This window comes from Myotis brandtii, unplaced genomic scaffold, assembly GCF_000412655.1.
Source record: "Myotis brandtii unplaced genomic scaffold, ASM41265v1 scaffold8, whole genome shotgun sequence".
Taxonomy (NCBI): Eukaryota; Metazoa; Chordata; class Mammalia; order Chiroptera; family Vespertilionidae; genus Myotis; species Myotis brandtii.
The window spans coordinates 4346194-4352193 of record NW_005371219.1 but is presented as its reverse complement, the minus strand read 5'-3'; positions in this window follow the sequence as shown (position 1 = coordinate 4352193).

Sequence of the window (6000 nt, the reverse complement as noted above, 5' to 3'; positions counted from 1 at the left end):
CCCATGGTTCCCCCATTGGCCATCCAGCGATCAGAGCCTGCGGGCTGGGGGGAAGGACCGAGAGGTGGTCACTGCACCTCATAGTGACTGGTCAATCGGTCGTTCTGGTCATTATGCCGTTATGGTCACTGGCCTTTTATTATTTAGGATTATCTACATGTCCTAAATTAACTGCCATTGCTTCCCACAAACTTCTATTCTCCCAACTCTGATATTAGCATTGGAAAACAGTTGGCTATCTTTTTCAGCCACTAAATTCTGATAACCATTGCAGGCCTTTTCCCAAGTCCTTATCATTTTGGCCTTTGCTCCCCCTTCCCCTATATTAGGCAAGCAAAGAGATTCTTTAGAGCACAGTGCACTGAAAAGAATCCACAATTGCTGTGTGACTTTGGCTTCATCACAAAATGCTCGTCATAATTCCCACCTTGGGTTTGAGAACTGAGTTAATTACTGGAAAGTGTTTAGAATAGGACCTAGCATGAGCAAGCTACTTTAAATTGGAGAATCACACGTCCCACTTTTCCTGGGCTGGTCCCAATTTATAAATGTCTCAGATTACCGATTATAATTACCAATCACATTCTCAAGGTGTCCTAGTTTGGATGATAATGCATGTGTTCAAACTACATGAAAATGGTAAAGCCGCTATTACTATTGTTATTAGTAAATTGTAAGCATATTTCTAGTAGTTGAATATATGTATAATGTTGAGATTTTTCAGAATCAGAATAGTGTAATAAAAAAGAACTAATTCTTACATATTTACTTGCTGTATATGATGGAAGTTACCTAACCTCTCTCAAACCCATATTCTCTGCCGTAAAGCCAGATAACACAGGAGTGGGCAAAAGCAAGTTTATAGTTTTGCTTACACAAAACATAGAGTTTATTTTTGTATTTTTATTTATTATTGTATTATTTTCTATACAAACAACTATATATAGCCTCTGAACTCAATGGTTGTAAGAATCCAATGAGATAATATATATAAAAATACTTTGTCAATTGTAGCACTTAATGTAGATGAAACATAATCCTTGGACTAAAATTTGACTTAAAGTATCATAAATGCCTTGTTTAGAAGCAGGCTTAATACTTCCATAACCTTCTATATAACTAGTACTACAGATGTATTGCTGGGTTCAGAATATTGGGTTTTAAAAAAGTACCAAGGAATCAAAATGACCTGCTTGACTTGAATAGGCACAATAGAATCAATTAAGTGCATGAGTTCAAGTCCTTGCTTTGCCTTTAATGAGCTGAGTAGCAATAAGAAAATTATTTAATGAATCTAGGTCTCAGAGGAATAACATTATTACCTATTTCACAAAACTATGAGACATAAATAAGATCATGATTATAAAAGTCTTAGCACAGTGACTTTGCTGTGCCTGATAGTAAAACCTGAATAAATGTTAGCTATCATACAAAAGTTCTCAGCAAAGCACTGAGGTGAACTCTCTAGTTTAGAATGAATTTTATTGTTGTGGAGTAAGAGGAGGTCAACAAGCACATTACTCAGTGCCTGACCTGCTGGAAGCCGGTCCATCCTTGCTGCTTGACACAGTCGCTTCAGGAAAGAAACATCTGCACAGCATATGTTTCAAGGGACCTGGCGTATATAGCATACTAGCAAGATTGGTCCATTGCTGGAAGCCGGTCCATCCTTGCTGCTTGACACAGTCGCTGCAGGAAAGAAACATCTGCACAGCATATGTTTCAAGGGACCTGGCATATATAGCATATTGTTCTTAATATGTTTGCTCTCCTTAGCGCCATGTGTTTTAACCAAGGTCACCTCTCCGAGAAAGGTTGTTTCCCCAGGTGGGGATTTTTCCCTGAGGTTAGGGAGGGGATACAACCCCTTAACTAAGTGCCAGGCGGGTAGTTAATCACTTTAACTACAAACAATCACGCTTAAGCTACATAATCTTTACTCCCTGGAATGGAGATAAGAAACGCCCTAACCTTTGCAATAGAAATTGACAGGATTAAAATCAACTGGTATAAATACAGATGTAACAAGAGAATAAAGAGAGAACCTGGATGGTCACAAGATGGCGGCACTGAAGGAGGATCAGAGCTACGGGCTGTCATGCGGGCGGGTGAGCGACAGCAGCAAGGTGTCCATGTTTCACGTGAAGCTCACCGACAGTGCCCTGAGAGCCTTTGAGACCTACCGCGCCAGCCAGAATTCTGTTTCACTGAGACCATCAATTCGATTTCAAGGAAGCCAAGGGCACATCTCCATCCCCCAGCCGGACTACCCCTCAGAGGCTCAGATCTTCTCCTTCTACCTCTCCAACATCGGCCGTGACAGCCCCCAGGGCAGTTTCGACTGCATCCAGCAGTACTTCTCCAGCCATGGGGATATACACCTGGACTGCTTGGGTAGCATCCAGGACAAAATCACAGTGTGTGCCACCGATGACTCTTACCAGAAGGCACGGCAGAGCATGGCACAAGCAGAGGAAGAGACACGGAGTCGGGGTGCCATCGTCATCAAGCCCGGAGGCCGCTACCTGGGCAAGAAGGTTCAGTTTAGGAAACCAGCCCCACGGGCGACGGATACTGTGCCCTCCCGGAAGTGGGAGACCCCCATTAACCTGGCAAATGTCCTCAAGAAAAGTGGTGTAGACCCTGCTGCCGCCAGCCCCCCAAGAGAGCATGGGAGCTCAGTCTCACCCCCCCAGAAACGTCCTCAGCCTCCTGGTTTCATTGACCCCCTGGCCAACAAGAAACCCTAATTGGGCTTGGGGCCCTCTCCTTGGGATCCCTGGAGATATGTGAGGTAGCTCCTTGCCCATGCCTGGCCAGGGTGATACCAGCTTTTATTCCTGAAGGCCACTAGCTGTGGGATCACCATGTGTGTGCTCTGCATGCCAGCTGGTTCCTTGCCAGCCAGGCCCTAGCTCAGCCAGGTTTCTGCTGATCTTGCCTCTGACCCGCATCCTGGCCACGATCCCATTTCCCAGGGTAGGGCCTGGGGCTTGGGAGGGAAGCCAGCCGAGGGCTCTGGCCCCAGGTGGAGCAGGGGTCCCTGTCATTGCCCAGTGGGCACTGGCCTATAAGCAGGAGCAGTGGCAGCCTGAGGTGACAGGTAGACTAGCATCTTCACACAGGACAGCTCCCATTGCAGCCATGCTTCAGAATGCCAGTGGCTGCAGGATTGGCTCACCCTGCTGCTCTTTTGCAGACCAATACCAACTACAGCCAGGAGAAGCACCGTTGTGAGTACCTGCACAGCAAGCTGGCCCACATCAAGAGGCTCATTGCTGAGTATGACCAACGGCAGCTGCAGCCTTGGCCCTAGCCCCAGCCATAAGGCAGGAGCTTGCCCTCCCTGGATTGACCCTTCTGGATGGCAAGGGAGCTGGGGCTTTGGGGGTGGGGAGAGCTAAAAATAAGGGGAAAATTTTTATTTAACAAAATAAACACGAGGAAGACACATTAAAAAAAAGAGAGAGAGAACCTGGCTGGAGATCATAGCTACAGAACCTGGCTAGAGAGAACCTGGCTATGATGATCACCTGAGCGCTGCCTCCGTGTCATTCATTCTTCGCCGACTCCGTCCACACCTATGGGAACCCCTGGACCTGCTGGGGCTGGACCCCAACACTGACCCTAAGAAAATTCTAAATTGTATCTAAAAGGAGGCAGGAAGGCAGCTATTGACCCAGGTCAACAAATATTTACCAAGTAATTGCTACATGCCAAACACCCTGCTAGGCACAGTGGAATATCAGAAAATAAGTAAAAACTGACAAGTAGCTTATAACAGTACCAGTCTGGCAAATTATACAGGAAATAAGGCAGACTATGGAAAGTGGTATAAAACAGAAGACTATAATACTAAGGGTGAATTTTAAAGGTTTCATGGAGACAGAACCATGGATGGTGACATTTTTGGGTTAGCTCTAAAGGTTTGGACAGGCGGGGGGGGGGGGGAGGGGGGGGCAAGAACATTCTACATGGAGCTGGAGGAAAGAAATAAGGATTTATCTCCAAACATTTAGCTGACTATTGGAGTTAACGGAGCATACATGTGCTATTGGCAGGAAACTTCAAAACAAGACAATATATTTTTTAAATCCCTGGATCAACCCTGCTCATGATAACCTACAAAATGGTTCCTATTTACTCACTAAATTTACTGTATCGTTTTTTTGTATTAGCTGTTTTAGAGGTCAAAGACATTTAGCCCATACTGAACCTCTGAAAACCATTTCAAGTAGGATGACCCAGCTTTTTATATGTTTTGTGAATATAAACCCATATTATAAGCATGACAGTTTACTGCTGACAAATTTCATAATAATATGAGTGATATAGAGAAAATCAGCTTATGATCCTAAATCTTACCAATAAAATCAGTTTGAATTGTTCTCTAACTTGGTGTCATTCCGACTTTAAGATTTGGGCTTTCCATTCTTCAAAATGTTAGAGATCGTTGCAGAATAGGGAACATAGGTGTGGACATAGGTGCAGAAATGCAGGTGCAGGAAAGAGGAAAACTAGTATCCAATATCTTCCAGTTTATAGGGGCAACGCCATCCATTGCAATGGTACTGAACTGTGCTGAGCAAATAGCACAAACTCCAAAAGGCACTTTCTGGAACAGAGGGGCATAGAGCAACATCAGCTCTACAACTGCTCCGTAATGTGCAGAAACATACACACTGCACGGTCTGTGGCATTTTCCTCTCAATTTCAGTGTCCCGAGTATTCAAATGTGTTGGGCACTGACTGCCGGTGTCTTCCTCCGCTCCATGGTACTCAAAGGGAAAGCTAGTGACATCCCCCCTGACTGAATGGCCTCTATATCCAGAAAAACATATAACTACTGTAAGAAGAGCATAAAGACTCTATTTCTGTATTTTTTTTCGGTCTGTGGCATTTTCCTCTCAATTTCAGTGTCCCGAGTATTCAAATGTGTTGGGCACTGACTGCCGGTGTCTTCCTCCGCTCCATTGTACTCAAAGGGAAAGCTAGTGACATCCCCCCTGACTGAATGGCCTCTATATCCAGAAAAACATATAACTACTGTAAGAAGAACATAAAGACTCTGTTTCTGTATTTTTTTTTTCCTAAAATCTGAACTGCACTATCTGAGCATAGGCATTCAGGCATCAGTTAGGTTCTTTAATTCTGTATCACTCTATTATCCCTCTCCCCCAAGGAATTCAAATGTAGCACAGTCTGCAGCTTACCAGCAGCATAAAATAAAATTTCAGAAAATGTCATAGCAACACATGAAACATTGAATGTCAGGTTCCCTTATGCTCATTGCGTTGCAAAAGGCAACCACCGATTATGCAACCTTGGAATGATATTTTACTTTGTAATTAAAAGCCAGGTCCCCTGTGCTTGTTATTTGCAGAGCATATGTGCAAACCAATTGCTCCTTGGGAAGGAAGAATGGTATCTTTGCACTTTGCAAGACCTCCGCCTACGATGTTGTTATAATTAAGCTATTTTCCTTTGTTAGCATCTCCTGCCTAACTTCACACTTAGACAAGTTATCAAGGAATCACCGATTAGCATGCACGCAGAAGCCCATTGTTCAGAACTTGGGGTACATTTTATTAGACAGTTTCTTTGTTCAATATGACAAATATTGCTTTTATTTTATTTTAATACAGAAAACTTCATCTGATATGTTCTCAGCCTGTGTTTTTCAATCCTAAACTGACATTATTGGATGATTTGAATATAATTTGAATAACAATGTGCCAATTAATTTGATGCTGAGATAAAGAAGATATCTATAAAATTCTTGAAAACACACCATCTCATCTATGGTCTCTTGCTTCTCCTTTATTTGTAGAGCTCCAAACGTGAGAGGCATGCATTTTAATAAAGCCTTTTCACTTGAAGTTCATTCATCTCAGTGAACTTACCCTGGATGCTGATATTGTGGGGCTTCTGTTATTCTGATACAACATAGCTTTTGATTTGCCTAAATAAATAAGAGTAACTACAAACATTTAAGTACTG